We start from the raw sequence: 25,797 nt of genomic DNA, 5'->3' as shown, positions 1-25,797 counted from the left end.
AATGGGAAAAGATCAGTGCTTAATTTGTGCCGGTGTTGAGCACCGGCACTTGTTTCTAAACACCACCACTTATTTATGACAGTCCACCACATGGTGGCGCTGTCTAATTAGGAACAGGGCTCATAAATAAGAAAAGGCGTTCAATATACTGAAGAAAATAATAATACCGCATTGTGGTAGCTGGTCCTACAGCATAAGATGACCCGTGAATACCTCGGGCACTGGCACTTATAATTTTACAGATTAAGCACTGGCAAAGAAAATTGGGAACATGAAGATAGTGTGCAACCTTGAAGAGTCCCCTTCTTCAGTTTAAATGGTGTAGAAATTTCTCTTGATCTTGGCACTTAATATCCTACCATAGCTATTAATGTTGGACCCATCTAAGTTTCCTCAACAGAAATTGCCAGTCTACCCAGTCAAATGCATTTTTTGGGCCTAGCGCTACTCGAAACACAGGAGTTGCTTTAATTTATGCTTTGTCGACTAGGGCCACTACTCTGATACTACCATGTGTCTGGCAGTGTTCTATAAAGCCTGCCTGGTCGGGTGTATGGGGTAAGGCAGTATATGATCATGTCGTTATACCAACATTTTCGTAAAGATCTTCACATCAACGTTTTGAAGTACTGTTGGACCATAGGAGGAGCACTCACCTAGATCCATCCTTTACTTATGTATTAGAAATATGGTGGCTTCAGCCAGCGTGGGAGTCACCTCCCCCCTTGCCTGTTAAGGAGAATGAATTGTTACGTTATGCTGAAATATGTGCAATTAGCGCATGAATGCATTATAAAAGCAAGACCACCGACTCATTATCAGTGAAACTGCTCTCCCATCCTCGCAGCTCCATCATTAACTGAGGCCCTCTTAAGCCCCTGCACTCCTGCAGTATTGGTGTTCGAGGCCCTCTTGCACCCTCACGTTATACCTGCGCCTCATCCCTGGTGGTCCAGTGGACCTCTGACTCCTTCTCTCGCTCCGCTTTCTGCCCCCTTCATCCTCTCCTTTCTGCTCCGTTTCACCCTTTATCTTTCTCACCCTTTTACTCTTTTATCACTTTTCTTCTGCTTTCTGCTCCGTTTCACCCTTTATCTTTTTCACCCTTTTACTCTTTCCATCACTCTTCTTCTTCATTTTTGCTCCCTTTTCCCCATTTTTCCCGCCGCTGCTGCACCCGGGGCCCCTCCCCCCAGTGTGACCAGCCCGAGCCAGTTCCCCTCCCCGCTCCCACCTCCCAGCTGTCGAGCCCTCCCCGACCCCTACTTCATGGCGGCCGCTGCAGGGACAGGCGAGCAAGACCACTGACTCATTGTCAGTGCAACTGCTCTCCCACCCTCCCAGCTCCACCATTAAGTGAGGCCCTCTTGAGCCCCTGCACTCCCGTAGTTTTGGTGTTCGAGGCCCTCCTCCAACCGCAGGTTATACCTGCGTCTCATCCCTGGTGCTCCAGTGGACCTCGGACTCCTTCTCTTGTTCCGCTTTCTGCCCCCTTCATCCTCTCCTTTCTGCTCCATTTCACCCTTTATCTTTCACAGCCTTTTACTCTTTCTATCACTTTTCTTCTGCTTTCTGCTCCGTTTCACCCTTTATCTTTTTCACCCTTTTACACTTTCTATCATTCTTCTTCATTTTTGCTTCCTTTTCCCTGTTTTTCCGGCTGCTGCTGCCCCCGCGGCCCCTCCCCCTGAGCGCGACCAGCCCAAGCCAGTTCTCCTCCCCGCTCCCGCCTCCCAGCTGTCCAGCCCTCCCCGACCCCTACTTAATGGCGCCGTGCCCGTCCGCGACCCGAATGTGACCAGCGTCAGGAACACTGGACCTGCGCACCGCCAACACTACAACCCAGCGGCACTCTACACACTCAACCCAGGTCACAACAACAACTGCACGCTAGCTTCACCAGCCCACACCCACGGACCCTTCAGCTGTCAATGCTGCCGGCACACCTGTGGCACCGCCAAGACCACGGATCCAGCACAACCCGCCCGCAAAAACAAAACCGCACCGAAGACCGTACAATGCATCTTCCTCAACGTACGATCCCTCCACAAACACGCCACTGAAATCTGGGGACCTCCTCGACAGCACCCCCCCAGACATCCCATTCTTCACCAAAACCTGGACCAATACCACTTCGGGACCGGACATTGCCCTCGCCATCCTCCAAGGATACAAGATCTCCCGAAAGGACCGCCCGAGCCACCCTGGAGGAGGAATCAGCATTGTCCAAAAATCCACCCTCCGGCCGAGCACACAACCCGACAAGCCCCCAGACCTGATGGAACACCTACACTTCAAGATACAGGCCAGCCCTATCACCACCTTCCGAGGAACCCTCATCTACCGACCCCCTGGACCCCGCGGACCATTCACCAACTCCATCACCGACATCATCTCGCTGCAAGCCATCGCATCCACCAACTACACCTTGCTAGGAGACCTCAACTTTCACCTCGACAACCAACTAGACCCCAACACCACATCCATCCTGGACAACCTCCAGATATGCACTTACCAAGACACACCCTCGACCCCCTCTTCACAACAGGAAACTCCATCACTTTCAGCCACACCTCTAAACTCCTGTGGACAGACCATTGATGCGTCCACTTCTCCTTCAGAACACCCATCATCCACAGACCCCAACACCTGCTCTCACGAAGGAACTGGACCAAAGTCACTGATAACCAGCTCACCGCCTTACTCGGCAACTCCACCCCAACCCTCATGGAAGACGACGACCCCAACACCACAGCCTGAACTCTGCACAGATGGATCTCCGATAGCGCCAACACCATAGCCCCGCTCAAGAAGAACAACAACACACACGCCACGAAAGCCAGATGGTTTACAACCGAACTTCGAGAGTCCAGACACACATGCCGCTGCCTCGAAAAGGCCTGAAGGAACTCTAAATCCACAGAAGCCCACAACAACTTCAGAGCCGCCACCTACGCCCACCACCAACTCATATGAAATACGAGAAAAACGGCGATAAAAGACAGAATCTCCACACACACGCACAACAGCAAAGAGCTCTTCAGCATCATCAAGGAGTTCGCCGAACCTACCAGCGAGTCTACAGACATCCTTCACAAGACCTCTGTGAAAAACTCAGCACCTTCTTCCACCACAAAATTAAGAACATTTACGACAACTTCGACGAAGACAGCCAACACACTGAACCCTCACTAACCACTCCTGACACCCTGAAGCCAACCATTGACAGCTGGACAGCCCTCACCAGCGAAGACACTCTGAAGACGATGAAGTCAATCCACTCCGAGGCCCCCACGGACCCCTGCCCCCACCACATCTTCAACAGAGCGGCCGACACCATCGCACCCATGCTTCGCCACACCATCAACTGCTCCCTTGTGAATGCCTCCTTCCCCGACGACTGGAAGCACGTCAACCCCTTCCAGAAGAAGCCCTCAGCAGACCACACCGACCTCAAAAACTACAGACCCATTTCCCTGCTCCCGTTCCCAGCGAAAGTCATCGAGAAAGCCATCAACAGCCAACTTGCCACCTTCATCGAACAGCACAACATCCTCGACCCCTCCCAATCTGGCTTCAGAAAAAAACACAGCACAAAAACTGCCTTCCTCGCCACTACAGATGACATCCGCTCCTTCCTGGACAGAGGAGAGACAGTAGCCCTCATCCTCCTCGACCTCTCAGCAGCCTTCGACACAGTCTCTCACCACACCCTAACATGCAGACTTCACGATGCAGTGATCCGGGGCAATGCCCTTGACTGGATCCACTCTTTCCTCTCCAGCAGAATGCAGCAGGTCAGACTCCCTCCTTTCCTCTCAGACCCTTCACCAACCACCTGCGGAGTCCCCCAGGGATCCTCCCTCAGCCCCACGCTGTTCAACGTCTACATGGCTCCACACACCCCATCGTCAGAACCCATGGACTCAACATTGTCTAATACGCAGACGAAACCCAACTCATCGTCACCCAATCCAACGAACCCAACGCAGCCAAACACAACTTTCAAGAAGGCATGGAAGCAGTCACCAAATGGATGAAAAGCAGCTGCCTACAGCTCAACACTGACAAAACAGAAGTACTCATCATGGGCCCACACCCTGATGCCTGGAACGACACCTAGTGGCCCCCCGCCCTCGGAAGCCCGCCCACCCCCACGGACCACGCACGCAACCTCTGAATCATCCCGGACTCCGAACTCAAAATGGACGGCCAGATCAACTCCGTTGCATCCTCCTGCTTCCACACTCTCCGCCTCCTACCCAAGGTATTCAAATGGATCCCCCTCGAGCACAGAAAGACCGTTCCTCACGCCCTCGTCACCAGCAGACTTGACTACGGCAACGCACTCTATGCCGGAATAAACAGCAACCTCACACGCAAGCTACAAAACATCCAGCCGCCGCAAGACTGGTCCTCAACCTGCCAAGACACTTCCACATCTCCCAGCACTTGCGCACACTCCACTGGCTCCCCATCGAGACTAGAATCACCTTCAAGATTCTCACCCACGCACACAAAGCCCTTCACAACACCGGACCAGCATATCTGAACAACCGACTCGAATTCCACACACCCCAAAGGACCCTACAATCAGCCCAGCTCTCCTACGTCATTGTCTCCCGCACCAGGAAGTCCAGATCGGGAGACCGCTCCTTCTCCCTCCTCGCAGCCAGAGCCTGGAACGCCCTGCCGCTCCACCTGAGACAGACGACTTCACTCCCCATCTTCACGAAAAAACCTCAAAACATGGCTCTTCGATAGACCGCCTCCTTGATGGACTGGACCATGCACCTCTCCTCCTCCCCAGCGCCTTGAGACCCTCATGGGTGAGTAGTCGCGCTCAACAAACCCATGATTGATTGATCGAAGCCCCCTGAGTAGCCATCAAGGATGGGAATAGCTTCATTGTTTTTGTTGTTATGTTCAGATATAACTTTTATCAGTTCATTCCTTATCTTCAATAAATTTAAACATGTCTTAAGCAGAACTAGGCCTGGGGGAGCTTAAAGAGTTGCATTCCGCGAAATTCAGCAGTTACTGAAAAACTCAGCGCGATTCCGGGGAGTTCTGCGAGCGGTCAGAGTACCCTGACTCTGAGCACAGTGAAGGCCTCATTGTCATGGTTTGTTAAAATACACTACAGCCACCTCATGTTAGTTCTAAGATGGTGCAGTCATGCCCGTTGAACCTTTACAAGTGGGTGTTCCAAATACTCCTGCACTCTTTAACCCCTGAGCCAGTGCAGTCCGGCCTCACCGCAGTCCCATGTGCGCGTGTCCATGGCACTCTGCCTCCTCCCGCATCTAATGTAGAATCCTGTGCCTGGTGGCAAAACCTCGCCATTGTATTTACTTTCAATGTTGTTTGCCATCGGTGTAGCATTCCTTCATTCTTCCATTGGGTGTCTGTGAGCCCCTTTACCTCCCTTTTCTGGCATGGCCTTATTTGTGACTGAGCAGTATTGAAGAACTGCTGGTAAAAAACACTTCACACATAACGGGAGAGAGTTTTTTCTGTGAACAAACACAATAGTTTTCCAGCAAGCTTTGCCTGTTTTCACCTCTACACGAACACTCGCAGCAGAACTCCTTTTATAATACCAGCAACAGCTACAGTGGGTTTCTTTTTTCCGAAAGCAAACAGCGCAGCCGGATCGCACTGGGTGAAAGATGGGAGGGGGCGTTATGTGTTGAGAGCAGTCCAGACTTCTTCGGTATCGGCAGCAAACAGAGCCTATAGAAATGTATACAAATATCTAGGGCTAATTTTTACGGCTGTGCATGGCACTGCTTCTACATACATCCTCCACACTCATGAACCCGCATTACATCCCTGTGCAACACCCCTGTAGTAAGAAGGACCCGGGATCGTGGCAAGAGATGTTGTTGTATCGTCATCACAACATCTCCCTCGACTCGAGTGTGTCTTGGATGTACTACTGTTACACACCTCAGGGTGATACTGTAACCGTACCATAACTCACCTCAGAGATAAGTGGGGAACTGACCCGGGAGTGAGTTTAATGAAAATTAATGGAATTGAGTCCTTGCATATTTTCACAAAGTGTCCAACATCACAAAGGTTTAGACGAAAATGTTAGAAGCATTAGCTAATATCTTGCAACCTACGGATTTGCACCACCTAGAAGTACATGCTAGATCTTTTCTGTTGCCTAAAAGGGCAAAGAGTAAAATTTAAATATATTGATCCGGCCTATTATTGTTAAGGACAGACCTAGCCGTGTCACGCAAGGCCCCTAAATCCCCATCCCTAACTAAATGGTGCTTAGCTTTTCCTCATTGGGCTGAAGCCAAAAGTTGCACCCTCTATGGGGAAGAGAGGAGAGGGATGAGGAAACAAACCATGGCACACCAGTGAGATGAAGCACAAGAAATCTCAGGAAAGAGGCACAGCGCTACAATTACACCTCACATACGGGTCCATGTCACAGAAAGCGAGCCATCCGAACACCTCTGTAAACACAATTGCAACAACTCAATTAGTTGTTCCCCTAGACTGACAAATTGTTAGTTTGCACAAGCGTGTTGTCGGAATCGGTACTGAGAAGACTCCCATTATAAAATGCTTGCTGAACTGTGCATCATAGACTTCCAAACTTGTTCTGTGATAAGTTAAATTGGATGACTGATAACAGAAGGAAAGAGGAAATAGGAATAGGTAATGAAATCAGAATATGGAGAAACAATTGGGACACAGTGCCAAACTAGCGGAACATCACTTCTCCGGGCACCACAATAATGCTGCCAGTGCTTGCGCAGTCATGTGCAAATGAAACTGTAGGAATGACAAATGGCAAAAGAAGTCTGGTCTCTCTGCAGCACTTCCTTGTTATAGACCCCTTTCCCAGGATTGTTCTGTATACATGGAAAAGTCTGCAGTGCCAGATCAACTATGGTGACAGATTAATGCAGTGTATGGAGAAGCGACCGATCACCGCATTGGCTTATGCATCCACACTTCCGATGCTCCTCTGCATCATGTGTTGTTGACATTCTTATGTCCAGCACCTCAGCTACCAAGATGGTGGTCTCTGCAGTGCAATACACTGTGTTCCAGGGTTGTTTCTTTCAGTTGCTCTGGTAACCAAGGCTTCAGTTCAAGCAGAATCCTCATTGTATTCTTCAGCCTGCTCTGTGGATGTCTGTCATGCGGTTGTCTATGTAGTACAGGGCATGAATCTGCGCCATTGATTTAGTACAGGGCAGGAATCTTCTCATAAGATCTACAAGCACAGGACCAGTTCAGATTGAACTGCTGTATTTTCTATTGCTCCTCGGTGTACTCAAGGTTTCAACAACAGTAGATTTTTCCACATGTAATGGATTTTACAAAAAGCAGCAGTGGAAGATACAGAGGTGTAATACAAAATGATGGGGCTCCCCTACTGAATGTATCAAGGGGCACCAGGGCACACGTCTCATGGCTATTCATTGGCCTTGGGCTGAAATGGGGCCCTATGAAAGATTTGGGGACCCCGTGAAGGCTATGGGGCCCCCCTGTGCTGCAGGGGCTGCTAGAGCCTGTGATACACCCCTGGCCTGAGTTGTGAGGGTCAAGTTTCAGTCCCGGAGGCATGGGCTCTGTGTCTCTCCTGCAGTTTCTGCACTACTCGAGTGGCCAGGAGTGCTCATGAAGTTATTTTGCCTCATGTGGTGTTGGAAATAAATTAAACCTTGATCCACCCCAGATTAGTTAGTAGATTGAGAACCTGGTCTGAGATCTGCATGTAACTGTAACCCGAAGGCCAGGTGTGTATTCTGGCAGGACTGGCTCAGCTGTTCATCCTTTCAAGATCAATAATACCAGTGCCCCATGACATCCCTCATTTTGGATCTGGTGCTATATATTGTAAGAATACAGTGCATTTAAAAATTACACAAGTATAGATCTAAAAGTCCATAAAACGTGGTAATACCACATGCATATTACCGCATGTTTAACACAGGTTACATCACTGCCCACAGGGATGTGCACCAACACCGAGTAATATTAACGGCAGGATAACATTTACTCCTTCCCGCCCCACTCTGCCCCTAATGAATTTTCCCCTCTGCTCACGTGCTAAGTGACAGAGACACAGAGCTCGGAATGCCTCTCGGTTTGCAACAATTATATGGCAACATTGTTGCCTATACTTTGTCCTCACTCTCCATGAACTACCCAGGGCTGGAAGCAGCCTGGATGCAGACTAACAGGCTGAGGTGACAGATTCTATTACCAACCACAAGGAGGCATCACACAATCTGACTGCCGTTAAGGCATTAAAATGTACAACAAAGAGGATGTGTTGGTATTTTTCAGAGGGAGGTCCCCAAGATTTTACTGCCTCCTCTCCCCTCCATGCTGCATGTTATATGGACCCTTGGGAAATTTCTATTGAAAACAGACGGTATAGAGATTCCCGCTATCAAATCTGAGAGCACTAACATTTGCTAAATAAAGGGGGGGGGGGGGGCAATGGAGAAGACGAACGAGGCAAGGAAAGGGTACCTGTGGCAACTGTTTGGATTGGTCATAGAGAAGATTCATGGCATGCAAACAGGCAGTCAGTCCATAGATTGGCAGTGTCTGTAGAAAGTTTGGCGTGCTCCTCAATTTATTTTTCCTCCTTTCGTTGGGTATGATCCACAGAGGAAAGGCCGGGCATTACTGTTAGGTAGAACATGTATTTATGATTTAAATAAGTGTAGTCCGGGTGTGCTGAGAGGAGCTGTAGAGAGCGGAAAGTGCCTGTTCACTAGAGCAATGTGCATTCTCAATTGCTCTGCATGCTTATTCACACAGGCTCAGAGATGGATGAGGGCCCCCCGCCCGCACTGCAGGGGTGGTGGGGGCTTGTGTAACGCTCCTGGGAAGATACAGTGTGAGTGTGCAGCATCAGTGACCTTCCTAGCTGCCAAACCAACTCTTATTCCTTCGTTTCCTGTGGCATTCCATGTTCCACCACAAGCTCTGCACACACTCATATCACCAGTTACAAGCCACCATCATTCCACAGCTCCTCAACTCACACAGCACACTGGTGCTGCAAAGAAACTTTGCATCTTCCATGGAAATTAACAGAGGTCCTCATGCAGCAACTGTAGTTTTTCCTTGATCTTCAGTTGCAATTAGTATCTGTTGGTGCGCATAAGAAGAGGTAACTCATTGATGAAGAGGGTATGTTCAAGAGGTGTACATATATCCTGAACATCTGCTGGGCTAGGCGGGCTTGTTCTTTCATCTAAAAATGTGTTGTCTGAAATGAATGTGGTGGTTCTTTTAAATAACATTTCACTTCATAATAGTCAATATAATGTACAACAATAAATTCAACTATTACAAAACTTCTTTCAGTGTTAAACCAAATCCATTAACCTTAACCTGCCTTAAGAATGCACAGTTTTCTTCCTCAGATTTCGGGGGCCAAAGAGGCAACAAAATTGACGTATCCCTTTACCATGCACAGTGAGAATCAGCAGCGGTCCCTCATTTAGTGCAGGAGCTTCACCCCCCACCACCAGCACCGCAAGGGTGTAAAATAAAATGCTAATACATTCAATGTATTACCATTTCATTTTTCCCTTTCCCCAGCCCGAGATGGGTTTTCGGGGTGGGGCCACTGCTGCTGACTGGCAGCAGGGAGTGGTGCTCACTCCAACAGTTTACACTGCGCATGTCACTTTGGCCGGCTGTCGTGCAACGGGCAGCCTTACATGTGCAGTGTAAACCTCTCCACCCAGCTGTCCCAGACAGCTGGATAGAGAGCAGGCACATAGCCTGTAGGACTGTGGTTAATTTGCAAGATAAGAAGTGCCGGGGCTCTTGTCTAGAGGCAGCTTCAACTGGCTCATGTCTCCTGTACAGCTGCCTAACACAGAACCAACAAATCTTACAAGTGGGGAGGGAATATGTCCTAATGGCTGGAGCTGCCATCTTCGGAGCTGGGGACCCAGTACATCAGCATGAAAATCAGTTCTTTGGTGACAATTTATGTCGCACAGACCGTAAACAATACAATAACACTGGTGCAAAAGGTATACTTAGTAAAAAAGAAAGTTGATGTTCTTTCCTGCAAAACTGCTCTCCAAAATGCACACTTACTCAGAAATGTCTGTGTTCATGTTCAGCAAGCAATTATGACACATAAGAAAGTAGGGTGAATCACACTGGCTTGGCTGGTTTCTGTTAATGAGAAATTACCTTGCCAGGAAGAGAAAAAACTTGCTAAAGGAAAGCCGGTAAAGTTTGTTGAGGAGTGTAAATTGTGAACTGCTCAACACTCCTCATAATTTCTAGACTCAACTGTGTTAATTTTGTCAGCCTTCCTCTTTGCTCCTTCTTTTGTACTTCTCTCAAAGTCTCATGTTTACACTTTATTCTATTAATCTTTTTCCTTGCCCTCTCGCTCCCATCGCTCTCCTTCTTTCACCCATCTCTGTCTACATTCACTTTATTTACCTCCTCTCATTCTTCCCATGCCGTCTTCGGAGCTGGGGAACTAGGTTTGAGTTTCGGCGTCAGCTGAACATCCTGTGATTCTGGGCGAATCACTTAATATGCCTGTGCCCACCAAAAATGAATGTGTTCTTAACTGGTGCTGAGCGCCGGAAACCACCGGCTCAAATTAAACACTGCTGTAGGAGCGTCGAGGCAGCCAGCTCCAGCCAATCCTGTTGCTGCTCTCATGCTGCTGAACATTATCCAACAGCATGAGAGCAATGTCTAAATTGGTGTGGAGAATTCAACTGCTTCAAGCTTCCAGCGTGGAGGGACTGAAGCACAGGATCAGAGGAGTTGAGCCAGAGGAGTGGGTAAGTGCTCTCTCTGCTATTTCTGTTTATTATTTTGCCTCCTTCTGCTCATTTCTGACTTTTTATTTGCCTCTTTCTGCCTGTTATTTGTCCTCTTTCTGTTTGTTTCTGATCTTTATTTTGCCTCTTTCTGCTTGTTTCTGACTGTTATTTGTCCTCTTTCTGCTCGTTTTTTACTTTTTTTTTCTCTTTCTGCTCATTTCTGACCTTTATTTGTCCTCTTTCTGCTTGTTTCTGGCCTTTATTTTGCCTCTTTCTGCTTGTTTCTGACTGTTATTTGTCCTCTTTCTGCTCGTTTTTCACTTATTTTTTCTCTTTCTGCTCATTTCTGACCTTTATTTTTCCTCTTTCTGCTAGTTTCTGACCTCTATTTATCCACTTTCTCCTCGTTTCTGTCTTGGCTCCTTGATGGAGACGTTACATCCACACCGCCCAGATACCCCTAGGGGTGACAGTGCTAAGCTATACAAATGCTCCTTGATTGAAGGACCATGAATGATAGCACCCACCCACCACCCATTTGTCGGCCCTACTATTCTCGGGGGTTGCCAGCCACCGCTGGTGAGAATAATATGCCAAACATGCGCCAACTCTCATCCACAAAGTAAACATAAGCATTGCCAATGTTAATGGATCATCATGCCCCCTTAAACTAAATGACCTTAAATAAACCTCAAAAATATTTGTTGATTAAATATCTCAGTTGTGCTGTTTGATAAAAAAGAATCTAAAAAATATATATATCTCAGTTATGAATGGAAAACAAAGTAGACCATACATTTCCACTTTTTGTTGTGCAGTTAGGTATTTTCCTTACTTTTTGAAAAAAATGGCTTTTGGCTAGTGATTTACATACAGTTCTTAAACAATTGTCAAAGTCAATTGACTTTGTAGTACTAATGCTCCGGAAATTAGCAATTAACAGTTTGCTATACTCCATAAAGTAGTGTCATGTTATCAGCATTTGTACAGCACTTTCTGTACATATTTCTGTATTGAAGTGCTTTCCTAAAGTATGCAGATTTTGTTTGGGTTTGCGACTTCCATCCATTGGATGTGTATGGCTGATTTGTAAGGTGGCAAGTCTAGTAATGACCCATGTTTGTTAATGTGAATGTTAAATCAGTTTGACCTTGCTAAAGATCTTTATATATTGTTATGCATGTTGTAGGGATCTGACAGGACTTCTCTTATCTTCAATGAGTTACGTTGATAGCACATCCTATACAGATTGCTCTATAGATAGCATCTTACGCCTGGTAAATAGCTGTTGTCTCCACATAATGATGTACAACATGTAAGCAAACTTTATGGGAATAGCTGTAAAATGTATGTTGTTGCGGTGCTGGTGAGTTGTAGTGAGTTGGCAGATTTGTGCTCCCTGCACAACTTTAATGCTTTGTTGTGTGCATGAAGGTACTGGGCCAAGTCTAGCTTATTCTGTCTGAGAAAGGCACATTTTAATTGCAAATTGCATAGGTGTTGTGTTCTGATAGCATTGATGGGTGGGGATGGCAAAAGTTTTGGGTACGATAATATCCAAACTAGTGGCATCATTACGACGGTGGTCGAACTTTTGTCCGACCGGCACCGTAGCGGAAGCAGGACCACCCGACAAGGGGGTGGGGGTCCCGCTGCCCTTATTAAAATGCTGCCACCCTCACGGCGGTCACAAAGTGTATATTTTCTATTGTGGCTTGCCCTGAAGGCTGCAATAGAAAATGTACACTTTAAAAACGCCCCTGCACCGTGTGGCAGGCACCATGCTGTGCCTTGTACACAGCGCAGGGATGTTTAATGGGGGAATGGGGCCTTTTCATGGCAGGCAAACCGCCATGAAAGGGCAGGCGGGAAGAGACATTGTAATCCCTAAATCAGTGACCCTCCAATGGTCAGACAGGCTCCTGAGCAAGTCGGAAAGCGTTGGACTTTCGATCTGCCTGCTGCCTCCGATCGCACGCATTGTAATGCGTCTGTCGCACTGCAGCAGCAGATGGAGGCCAGAACGCATCCGATGAGCCATTGGATGCGGTCCGATCGCCATCAGAATGGCCCCCTAAGTACCTTGTCTGGGCTGAGATGGATGTGTTTTACAAGTTCTGTCCGATATGTTCTGTTGAATGTTAGTGTGTGACATGAGATGGTGGCAAGTGGTGTTCCGAGCACAACTATACAGCATGTCTGTCTCTGCTGGATATAAACAAGACTTTCTGTCTCCTATCTTCTGCTGGAAAATATTATGTACGGACATTTGTAAAACGAGCTAAACAGCCCAAACTATGTTGAGATCTTGGATCAAAAATGGCTTGCCTGAGATGTTTAAAATATGTATAATATTTAGCTCTTTCTTAAATTTTAACATGCTTTCTTCGACACAAAGGTGATAAAGAGTATTCCTTAGGTGACCATGAAGAGTCCTTAGCATCTTCCCCCACTGATACCGGTTTATAGGGTAGAGAGGTGATCACTTCCTTGGAAGCAGCCTGGAACATGACCAGAAAATTTGTTCTGCAACCATCTCATGAAGACATTTATGTATAATGCTCAAGCATTTGTACTGAAATCTAAACAGCAAGGGGAGCTCAATGAGTGCTCATGGCCACCCGTACCATTACATTCTTTACTGATTATTTGCATGCTCTTTGGGTTTCTTGCATGCTTCTAAGCATCTACCCTGTGCCTAACAGTAAGAGGGACAGAAGTGTTTCATCAGATTAGCAATATAACAGTTGAAGAAGCAATCAAAGTTTGTTCCCTGAGCAAAAGTTGGGCAACTTTTAATGGCAGAGCTGTACGTTTGTTTTAAAAGAGAGAGATTAGAATTAGAACAGCAATCAAATCACCTGATCAGAGCCAACACATCTTTTAAAGAACAGATTCCATATATTCCTCCCCTGTCCGAAAGAGGCCAAATTTTGAGCAGAGTTTTACACGCCTAGATCCGAGCATCCGTCTAAAGGTTCCCAAAGGTGGACAATCTGCATGAGCCCTATTCTGGTCAAAGCTTGATTCTAGTCAGCCTAGTACACTGCACATGCGAGGTTGAAGCCATGACGAAACAAGAATTTTCTGGCATGACTCAAGTTACCTACAACCCTCGTCCATGCATATATGTCCAATACTTTATTTCAGATCCCAGAGTCCCTTGCTGTTGCTTGTTTACATGAAGATGCATCCTTCTGCCCCCTACAATTTCCTTCTAGATATATTCACTTTCATTTATCAACACGCAAGACGTGTATATATGGTCTAATCTGATTTACTACTATTATGCAACAGAAATCCTTAGACCTGCCAATTAATATCATTTTTCTTTAAGGTCATTAATGTGCATCTCATTTTGTTTATGGTGCACATCAACTGCACCACCACATGGTCAACAGAGTAGTGTCATCTGGATAAGGCACTACACAGAAATGGTCAAGTTCCAGCTTCGGAGGAAACATGTTCACACCATTCAGGATAAAAGGAGTAGCTGGAAAATCAAAATACCCCCTACTTTGTATCAAAGGTCGGATGCCACAAAAGAAGTGAAGGAAGCAAACCCGCATCTCCCTAAAGAAGCTCCCTTGTCTCTTTCATCCAAGCATCTATCCATTCCTCCTATTACCCTTCTGTCCACCCCATGATATCCATCTTTTCACTCTATCACCCATAAATTAATTTATCCAACAATCAATCTTTCACCATTCCATCAATCGGCCATTTCATCCATTCATCCACACATCCATTATCTATACATCCATCCATCCCATTCATCCATCCACCCACACAACCATCAATTGAATTACCCATTTTTCAATAACGCCTTACATCCTTAAATTAATCCTTTTGTTCATCCATCCATTCATACATTCTGTGAGATTTCCATTTACTTTGTCATCCATCCATCCTCTGAGATTTCTATTTACTTTGCAATTCATCCACCCATTCATCCACTCAGGTTTCCATTTACTCCCCCATCCTTTCTCTATCTTCTCAGATTACCATTTACTTTGCCATACTTTTACCCAACCATCTATAATTTCTCTCAGATTTTCATTTACTCTGCCATCCTTCCACCCACCGACCCATCTATCCATCCTCCCAGATGTCCAATTACTCTACCATAATTTCTCTCACCCATCCAGTCCTCATCCATGCTCTCAGATTTCCATTTACTCTGTCAACTTTTCATCAACCCATCTATACATCCTCTCACCCATGTATCCACCCATCTTTTCCCCACTCATCCACCCATCATTTAACCTACTCATCTATTCAACCATTCAATCACCTATCCTTTCACCCACTCATCCATCCTCACTTCCACCGACTCTTACATCCACTCGTCCATCCTCCCTTTCCCCTTTTATTTCAACCCATCTTTACTTCTTACTTTTAGCATTAATTATGAGATTTGATCTGCCAAGAGGCAGACAAAAGAGGCCCATAAAGAATCCTACCCCACCTGTAGCTGCTAAAGCAGGGGATTCGCGACACCACTGCTCAGGACAGCAGGTAAATTACCCATGAATAGCTTGAACCATAAGGTGCAAAAACAATCACGCTTAACGCCTCTACTTGCCTTTACTTGTCGAGAACCAGTAGATTTGGGGGTTTCTCTTTTTCCAGTGTCGTATTTTCATGGCAGAATATAACTTTCTTCTACAATATTACAATTGTTCTCCCAATCCTCTGAGTAAGTAAGCAAAATCCAGCTTTCTGCTGTCAAAACTGGCATTTTCTAGGAAATGCTCTCATGTGTGCCTCCTGGCCTGCCGTACAAAGGTAAACTACTGGTCCTATGTCAAGTATGATAAGATTTTCTGAAGTATCAACCATGGACACCGACATAGTTCATTGATCAATTGTGAGGAAGACATTCTCTCCTCAAAGATTATCTATCAGAGGAGAATCCATTATTCCAGTTCTGTTGCAGACACTCCTCAGTTTAACTCTGTAACTTTGAAAAGAAGGTTATTTACTTGACAATATGGAATCATTATTTTACTAAATGGTGCCATTAATTTATCATATACTCACTGATCTAAACTTCATATTGCTTTGAAAAGTAAATATTATTTGACATGAAAAAGGAGCTTGGTATCAATTTTTAAGTTAAATCTGTTAAACGTCTGGAGTAAGTACTACTGGTCATCAGGGGAACTGTTTGTGGAAACCTTGACATCAATTACTATATCGAGTTTACTGCCAATTTAATGATATATTAAATATATAATAGGTGATCGTACTCAATACTTCATGTTTGATACAGGATGATTATTATATGTTTGATGGGACACATTAAATATATTGATTAGCACAAACCAGCATTCACATGGTGCACCGCCAACACCCAGCCGCAGCTCATGCAGATAAGTGTAGAGGGCCGGTGGGGCTAATTTTGGCAGACGACGATGAGGGAAAATTCTTTATTACGTTTTTACTAGTCGATAAAATCAGCCCCCCACACACACACCCCGCACCACTTAACTGCACGGGCCGCGGCTGCCAACACCCCTCCTTCCTAGCCTCATGCTTTAAAATCAAGAGGAAAGAAAAACAAATGAGTCAATTTGCGACTCAAAACTAGAAAAGTCAATTCTATCCTGGCCACAGCACAAACCTATACAGGAGTGGATTTCTTATTGTGTAACCTCTCCTAAATACCTTAGGTGCCTATAAGGTATTTTCAGTTAAGAAAAATGATAAAAAACATATTTGTTCAACAATTATTTGTGCAGCAGTGTAGCTAAATATTTTCCCACCTACTCTCAGCTGCCTCCTTCTCCTCCCCATTTTCTCTCACTAAAATGCCCAGTCTCGGATTTCTATGCGACACCCTGCATCTACCTCATTATTAAATGACAGTTGATTTTCTCTGCTGCCTAACCCCATGTGCACTAACACCCATTAACACAGGGTAAAGCAGAGCAGTATATACAAATATATACAATGAAACAATATTCGTGATGTTGGTGGAACTCTTAAGAATAAATGGAGGAATTGCAAATAAACAAATGTCCGTAGATGTTCAAATATGTTATAGTAATAGTTTGTTTTAGTTTCCTTTTTTCCTTTCTGCGCTGCGGTGTCATTTCTCATGATTTTACCCCTCTTTATTAATCTTTTTTTGGTTTGGAGAGACACTTAGTTTTCTGTGTTTTTAAAACTTTACATGATTGGCATTGGACTCCCTTAAAGTTGCAACGAGCTGGAGTATCATCGCATTCTAGGTGTTGGAGATGCTCTGGAGCTAATTGTGACCTCCTCCATATAATTTATGAATGTCCTTTTATAAAACAATTTTGGTTGCAAATAGGAGCTACACTACTAGAAACTATTCCTCTTTCACTCACTCTCACAGCTACCATTATTTTGCTACATGACTTTAGAAGTTTTATTTCTATTTCAAGACCTCAGAGTCGACTCTTACACACTGCACTTTCTGCTAAACTATGTGTATTAAGATTATGGCAATCACCTAGCCCTCCCTCCAAAGAGGATTGGATGGTTGAAATGATACAAACAGCATCATATGAACAGGTAATATATAGGATGCAAGACCAAGAACAAATATTCCAGCAGGTGTGGACCCCCTTTCTTCGCGATTCCTTTTCTTTTCTTTCCCTCCCTATATATATCTTTTTCCCTTCTCCGTTTTCTTTTTCTTTTTCCTCCTTTTCCCCTTCTGTATTATATTACAGATGTATATTATTTGTCACATACTGATTTATGATTTACTATATTGTTTTGTATCCTATGAAACTGCCTATCTTTTATCTCCAATAAAAAATTATGACACAAAGAAAACTGCAAAAAAACATCTATTCTGCTCAATGAATCTAATGATATCTCATTGGTCCTCTTTCATTGCGCCATTAACACCAATATACCTTTTAATCACATCAAATCACATACTGCTGGCCGTACTGTGGTGGTTTCTAAAGGTATCAACCATATATTTTTATGTTCTCCTAAAGAAGAAGCATATGCAAGCTTCAAAACGTACTGATAGGTATATATTTGAACTCAATGTGCCAAGGTGTTGCTCAGTGATCTGAGAAGTTGTTTAATGTGTCAGTGATTTTGCTAAATACGGCGAAATGTTGTTCAACATGTCTGTGATGTTGCTAAATATAGCAAGGGAGCTGCTTAATCTGCTTTGGGTGCTGGACAATGTGCAATGGCGCACCTGTGATATTGAACTATTTTGTCCCGTTCTTCATTCATAATGCTTCTTGACTTGGGCACCCAATCTCTGCTATCTGAATTGGTTGGGGAACAACACTGAGTCTGCTGTATTCCAGAGATGTGATGGAAGGGCCAGAGTTGCCAGCATTAGAAATGGGGAACCAGGTTCGAATCTCGAGCCACTCAACATCCTGTGATTCTCGGCACATCATTTAATCTCCCCGTGCCTAAAAAACATGAATGTGTCCTTGTGTAACGTGAAGCATCAATACCTTTGCGTCGAGTTCGTGCGATATTTGAAACTACAAAAAAAGAGGTTTGAAAGTGAGTTGCTTGCTCCAGTTTTAGGGAAATAAATCAAACAATTCAGCATTTCATCCTGAGCTCCCACTCTGGTCTACTGCAGTGGTGTAACAATAGCCCCTGCAGCCCCCTGCAGCGTGAGGGGGGACCCTGAGCTCCATGGGACAACCTGCTGCATTGTGCACAGGTGGGGCGGAGGGCTCCTGACTGGGCCCGGAGGATGGGGGCCCCCCACCATGCACTTTGCAGGGGGGTTCCTGCAAATTTCATTATGCCACTGGTCCACTGTATTCTCAACCAATGTGATGTGGTGAGAGAGAACAGCAGATCCATATCTTGTACCATCAGGAGATGGCAGAGAGAGATAGCTCTAGGATAAGGGGAAATTCCAATCTATAGAAGAGCGCCGACAGAGTTTTAAAGAGATGTAACATCTCCCTGCCTTCCTACGTGCCCGAGGTTTGCTTCAGTGCTCAATTTGAGCCAGTGGCAGATTAGATCGGTGGGGCGGAGGCAGGGCAGGGGTAGGGAGGGTGAAGTCGACCGACAACGACGAGGTAAAATAAAATGTTAAAAAAGAAAAACACTTACCTTGCACTCGCAAGGTAAGTGGTTGTCTTCTTTTTTTTACCTCGTCGTCTTTCGACTTAACAGCTCTTACCTGCACGGGCCGCTCCTGGCCAGTGGTTTCTGGTGCTCAACACCAGCACTTCATTATCAACACTGGCTCTTATAACAGCTGCACATGGTGGCTGTATTTGTCTAATTATGTGAGAAGCACAAAAACAGATGTTTAGGTAAGGTAAGTGGCTTTCTTTTTAAAATTTTATTTTAACTCGTCGTCGTCTGTCGAGTCCCCCCACCCCACCGCCCCACTCTTACCTGCAAAGAAACCACTCTTGGCCAGTGGTTTCCGGTGCTCAGCATTATTGTCAACACCAGCTCTTATAACAGCTGACACATGGTGGTTGTATTTGTCTAATTGTGTGAGAAGCACAACAACAGATGTTTAATAATTAAATATACATTAACATCAGTAATACATGCTCCCAAAGCTATTATAGCCTGGGGGCATATATTTGTCATTTTTTTATGCATATTTAAAGTCTGAAATATCACACTTGTATGAGTGTAATGGTTAGTTGTGAAGGTACTGTCATCGGCAGCGCTAGTAGCGGCAAGGGGTGGTGCAAGCTGCAACGGCATCCTGACGAGCCTTGGAACTTATGTTTTTACAAATTAAGTACTGGTCTGCTTGGCCTTATACGTACCTCTGTAGAATGGACTGATATATTGTATCCTTTACGGCTGCCTTAAAGGGAAAAAAGACCTTCCGTACTAATTTCTACAATGTTATGAAGTCAAGGTCCTCAATAAAGTTTGTTAAATTGTTTTTTTTTTAAAGTACTTGTCTGCTTGAATGGTCTGTGGTTGTACAGACAAGCAAAGTGATTAAAAACCCCACCCACTGCCACCAATTACTGTGCCACAGAATACTGACCTCATTTCCTTGCTGCAAAGCACAGGAGATGGGATCAGTTGCAGTGCTCCGGTACACACACATCTCCACAAGAAGTCACGGTTGTGATGCCGGTGCTCAATACGATGGTTCAGTGAATTATTCGTCTGCTGTTAAAACCGCTGCAGAACCTATAAGCTGATTCTTATACCTCTCCGGCTGACAAACTAAGACCACTGAGTAGAGTATTAGTGAAACTTGTTATTCATAGTGCAACGAAGCTGCTAAATATGTGACAGCACGTGCTACACAAAACACACCACTATTTAGTACAAACTTAAATACATTGGGGCCGATTGACAAAGGTAATCTGAGACAAAAGTCTAACTTTACGACTTTTGGTATTCACAGAAGTCACTTTCGACTTTTGGTATTCACAGAGGTCATTTACGAGTCGTATCTTTACGTCCGCATTAGGGCCGTACTCTCCGCACCTGGGCCGTACTCTCCACACCCGGGCACTACTCTCTCTAGCTTGAGCCGTACTCTCTGGCTCAGGCTGGATGAAGTGTAATGAATGGGCCAGATACATTTTTACAAAAGGGAACATTAGGAATGTGTAATAAATTGTAGAGAAGGGTGCGGAGATTCCGGCCCGACTGCGGATGTAAAGATACAACTAATATATGACTTCTATGAATACCAAAAGTCGTAAAGTTAGACTTTTGTCTGAGATTACCTTTGTGAATCGGCCCCACTGGGGCTAATTTACATTCCCCTTGCTCTGCCTGTGAGTCACTTTTAACAAGGAAAAAGCGACGGACGGGCGGTGCAAGGGGCTTGTAAGTAAGCCCCTAAACGGTTAAATCATGTGCACAGGCTCTGCTTGAATGAAATAAACACACCTGAATTGATCCTGGTAGTGGAAGAAAACGAAGTTGATAGCAGCTGCGAAAACCTCTAGTGACAGAAATATGTGTGGGGCACTGCTGGCAAACCCCCAGCTAATTGGGAGAGGTGTTAAGCAGCCCTGGAATGTCGTGGGAACAGGCGTAGAAATCAGTAGTAGTAGTTTGAGTTTAAATCCCATATTTGAACTACCCTGTAGGACCTTTTCTAGGAAAACCTATGAGGTAGAGGGCACAATATCGAGACACAAAGTGAAACACCAATCAGGCTCTCCGCTAACGGATTAACCATGGTCCAGGTGTAGAAGATGTGACTTTTGTGCCGGGCTGAAGAAGCAGTCCAATCAGATCTATCCTTCCACAGAAACAAAAATGGCCACTATCCCTTCCCTTTGCTCGTTCAACTACTCCCACATGACGGAAGTACAGATGGCTTTATAGACCAGCTGGTTCTTTGAGCAAGACTGCTGTGGAGCCCCTGTGAATTGTAACTCATTTGAGAAGTCCTTCTCGAATCTAGTCAGAGATACCATGGTCTACAGCAGGGATATTACTTACAGTGTTTAATCTGCCTCAAATGAGCCCTCAAATTAATTTGTCAGTGAGGTCCCTTTCAAGAATGCTGAACGTGGCTGCAAGCCTGGCCAATTTCCAAGCGAGAGAAAAAATGATTCATCATCATGATTTCTTTATTTGGGTCAAAGCCATAAAAGCATAATCACACAAAAAGATTAAAAAACTTCAGTACACAAAAATTATATAAACATAACTACAATGCGATAGAGGTATCATAGCGTTTCCTAACAGCCAAAGCACTTTGATAACTTTTAAAAGACCATAACAACTCTCTGGACATAATAATTGCTGCAGAAAAACACTAAGGCGATATGATGTTGTCTAATAATAGAAACACACAGGGAAGGGGCCAGAAAAACACCTGTGCGGGGCACTATAAATTGCTCAAAATAGCAAAAAGTAACTTGTTCTTTGAGGCTGAGGAAAATCACAGTGACATATATGAGATCAAACCATGCGCCCTGTATAGGAAAGGCAGTTAAAAAGGCCAGAGTATTTCATCTAAAGCGTGTAAGATAAAATCTATAATAGACATTTTGTATAGAAGTCACATATGGTTCTATAGAGGGTGGTGCAGAGGACTGAGTGGTTGGCCACCATGCTCATGGTGAATGCATTTATTTTAAGCAGCCTATAGCTCGAGAACAGATAATTCTTTCAATGTATCCTTAGAGACTCGTTCTAATATTTCAGGAGAATATTAATAATCAGGGTCACCGATCACAGAAAAAGTGTATTTCAATACAACAAACTGGAGATTTGAAGTGCATTATCAAGCGCCTAAAAGTCAATAAGAAGTTATCTTGATAGCCCTGCTTCTAGTTGATGCCAAATATTCTGCCACAACAAGACAGCAAGATATGGGCCATACCTATCAAATCCTCTAAAAAAAATGATCCCTGTTTCAACATGAAAAATTATATTTGCTGTACTCCTGGGGACAGACAGTAACTTATGTAAAAGGTTATCCTCTATAATGATAACGGGTTAATATGTCCCCAGACTCCTGCCCCATATAGACCAGCTGAAGTACACTTTGCCTTATAAAAATAAAAGACTTCCTTCACTGGTCTTTTTCAAAGCCTTGATGCAAATCTGAACACTGCATCCAATGAGGTCGGAGGCTGTATACATCTAACATTTGATAAATGGGCCCATTTGTATTTGTCATCAAAGGGGATGCCTAGGTAGTTAAGAATGTTTAACCCTACTTATTATGCACTCCCCCAACAGATGTGTTTTAAGCTTAGGCGTCGGTGGGCCAAAAACCATAGTGATGGATTTAGCCATAATAGCATTTAGATCTAACATGTTCATGAACAAAACAAAGCCATCCAACATGAGCTGTAAACCATTGGCTGTTCTCGCAATGAAAGCATCATCATCTGCATGTAAAGGAACTGGGATTGACTGCTTCTCGATTTAGGGCATATCCTCACCGCAAGACAATAACAAATTATCCAGACCATTTATGTAAAGTAAAAATAATATAACATAGGGGCCAAGATACAACCCTGTTGAATGCCCTGAAACAATTTAATATGAGATGTACACTCCCCGCCTTGAGTATACCAGACTTTAACAAAAGTGTCCCAATGTAAACGACAAAGTGAATCAATCAAGGCTTGCTCAACCCTCATGCACCTTAACAGATCCCAGAGTTTTGCACGGTTGACAGTGTTGAAGGCACAGGAGAGGTCTATAAAGGCCATTTGAATGACTCACAAAGAATGGGTGCAATTTTCCAAGGCCTCCCTCTAAGAGGGCAGTCAGACCAGGAACAATTTTCAGCATGCACGGTTACCCCACCTAGCACTTGGGAAACAAACCCTTGAATTGCAAACAAAGAGCAATCCTCCCCCACCCAACTATGCAACAGGCCAGAGAAAATGTATGCTTCCTATTTTTTTTACGTAATATGACACTGTCCAAAGCTGTCCTTAACATGTCTGAACAGACTGTTCTTGTACTGTTATGTCATCAATATAGGCCTGGGCTTCGTTCAGCTATGCGGAACTGCACGAAGTGACAAAAAAACTCAGCCAAGATATGCGGAGTTCCGCAATCAGCTGTTCCTACATGCGTCATGTCGTGGACCTGGATGAAGAGGTTGCAGGAAAGCTGGCTACTGGTAACTTAAGTGTTTTTTTCTTTATTTTTTCTCCTCTTTTTTTTTTTAAACAGCCCCGTCCCACACCCACCACTACGGCCTGGTAGCAGCCGCTACTGCAGGACACTAGTTTTCACTATGATGCACAAGGGACAGACAGGGAGAGGGTGTAAGCTAATGACTAGGGCGGTCGACCTTGAATCTGAGGAACCGGTTTCGAGTCTCGGCAACGATGCTCAACATCCTGTGATTCTGAGCAAATCCCTTAATCTCCATGTGCCTAACAAAAATGAATGTGTCCGTCTGTAACGTAAGTGGTGCTCATGTAAAGCGCTCTGATACCTTCGGGTCGAGTTCGCGCTATATAAGACTCCGAGAAGCAAAAAAGGGCATCAATCAGTGGAACCTGCCTGCCCCAGATTCAATCTCTAGAACCACAGGTCGTTCCCAAATATTCACTCCACTTTTTGCATTCATTGTACTCCCTGAACTCTCTGGTTTAGCGGGCTTCAGAGCAGCCTTCCTCAAAAACAGTGGCAGTCTTCTCCTTTGACAACCTTAGCCCATCCTTTTCTCACCGGATACCTGTGCCCACAGTCCAATTCAGTATTTACCTTGTTGTCATGTGTCCCCTCTAAGACAGAGTGTGTGAGCCTTCTACTGTCTTTACACATCCTTTATGGAAGCTGTGAGTGCAGTCATGCTCGGCTCCTGTACTTCTCATCTCTTGCCTTGCACTTAGATTAGATTTCCTGCAATAACTGTTCAATAAATGATTTTTATTCATCCCTTTTCAACGGATGTAAAACATTTTCTAAGATCTCATGTAAAAGAAATGGCCAGGCCTTTATCTCAGGGAAATTCCATTACTGTAATGGAATATTTGCAAAGGATGCATCTTTTTTGTATTACCATACATGAATAAAGATACAGCAAGTGGTCTGATCTTTGGTAAAAGTCTTCACAGGCCTGTGCTAAAGGAAGGCGTGAAAAGCTTCCTGCTGGTGGGACAGATCTAACAGATCGCTGCCGTCTTATCTCCAAAGCACACTGTGCTGACACTCTGCCAGCGCCATGTTTTAGCTCTCGAACTGTGTCAGGCACAAATCCAGTTGTTTAATGCTCTGCCAGAATTAAACAGCATGTCAGCAGTACTAATTTCACGGTCACGGCTGTGTAATTCGCTGTCTACCTGCACACAAAGATGCAATGGCAGCAGGACGGAGCTAAAAACACTGAGAGACAGGCAGGCGGGAGACCAAGAAGAAAGAGAGATGAGGGTGAGGAGGGGTTTTGAAGAAGACAGGATGTAAAAGAGCAGAAAAGAGACCAGGGGTTACTTTACTGATAAGGTAGAGTTAAAGTAAATGAGTGGATGGAACAGTGGATTACAAAGCACAAGGTGGGAATTATAGTTCTCTCGGTCTTGCAGCCAATATGTGAGGACAAGCATGGGCCCTGATCACGCCTGGGCCCTAAAATTCTGACCCCTATACAAACCCTGTCTGCGCATATATTGGAATTCCAAAGCAATATGGAGTTTACCGCTCCCGGTAATAATCCTGTGTAATAGAACGCCACTCCCCGCAAAATTACCTCCTAGGAAATTTCGTCAGGTCAAAATTGATTAAATTTATTAGGGAAAAAATATGTTGCAATTACAGGAACATGCGGTAGGTACTGATTTCTCTATCTTGCGCCTCATTTCCAAGTTTGATATTGGAATAGGGTATATACCAGATCCAATAAATACTTCACCCACTGTGTTGGTACTTATAGGATCTGATAAATAGCTTATGGTCCTCGACGCTACTTGTGATCAGGGCCAAGAAGGAAGAAAGACAATAAAGAAAATAATTAAATTAAAAAGCACATGGGCATTGTAGTGGAAGTGTGAAGCGTGCATGCTACAAGGTTAGCCAATCCTCATACCAGGGTTTTGAGAAAGGTAGCGGTACTCAATTTGAAGCTAAGGATGACAAGGTTGAATGAGCGTGGAGTGCAACGAGGGTGGAGTGAGCAGTGATTCTATAAATAAGCATATCCCGTACACAGAACCCACATTAAATCGACTATCACATATAGAGTTGCGCCACAGCTTTCCTTCACACTATGGTTGACCCTTGCCACTTTTAAAAACCCGGCTTTTCTATCATACCCTCCCTACCCACATGGCACATACTTAGGCAATGTAGGGTCTTCCACGCCCCATGGAGTAAGAGCTCAGGACACCTGGAGTCACACTTCCCTCAAGGTGCGTTCCTCGCAGTAATCCTGCATGTGTCCGCTCCTCCCTCCCGATACATGGAAGACCCAATGTTGGGGTATCTAAGAACCATATTTTTTAAGAGGTAGACATGGGTCACTCTTCAAATGAGACAATTCTAAATGTAAGGTTGTCTAACTAATATCCCGTTTACCCGTCCTGAAAAATGCGGCGGACTCAGT

The 25,797-nt window shown here is 44.8% G+C and overlaps 1 protein-coding gene across 2 annotated transcripts in view; it reads right to left on the bottom strand.

The window, feature by feature from the left end:
* Positions 1-25,797, bottom strand: part of CRTAC1 (cartilage acidic protein 1) — a 1,509,269-nt gene that overhangs the window by 676,748 nt on the left and 806,724 nt on the right. The gene's annotated exons all lie outside the window — the stretch shown is intronic.

This window comes from Triturus cristatus, chromosome 1_2 (assembly GCF_964204655.1).
Source record: "Triturus cristatus chromosome 1_2, aTriCri1.1, whole genome shotgun sequence".
In the NCBI taxonomy this organism is placed as follows: domain Eukaryota; kingdom Metazoa; phylum Chordata; class Amphibia; order Caudata; family Salamandridae; genus Triturus; species Triturus cristatus.
Note: the sequence above shows the minus strand (reverse complement) of the source record. Positions and strands in the feature narration are given on the sequence as shown.